A 374-nucleotide genomic window follows, 5' to 3' on the forward strand; every position below is an offset into this window, starting at 1 on the left:
GCTCATTTGAAAGTGAACCCGGTGGACTGCAGGCTCAAGTTTCCCCATTCCTTCAGTCCACCATCCTCCTTTCGCTGGATCGAGGTGGAACTGAGGGACGTTTGTACAGCCGGGCAGTGGAGCCGCCCAGTTCTATCAGTGCCACCACGTGAAGGCGTCCCTCTATAACACCTCGTATTGACGTAACGCATTCTATTAGGTTACTCATGCTGCCTCCAGACGATTTTATTCTCGTAGGTTAAGGAAGCTCCCTAATACCTCTTCCTAAGCGACTTATTTTGCTTATTTACCTTATTGTCCTTCTACGTGTTATTAAATCGTTCCAATATCACCATAATCTGCATAAGTTACGTACAATAGGATATTACCAAGCC

This window comes from Coenobita brevimanus, chromosome 106 (genome assembly GCF_032717465.1).
Source record: "Coenobita brevimanus isolate Jiangsu-jjx chromosome 106, ASM3271746v2, whole genome shotgun sequence".
Lineage (NCBI taxonomy): Eukaryota > Metazoa > Arthropoda > Malacostraca > Decapoda > Coenobitidae > Coenobita > Coenobita brevimanus.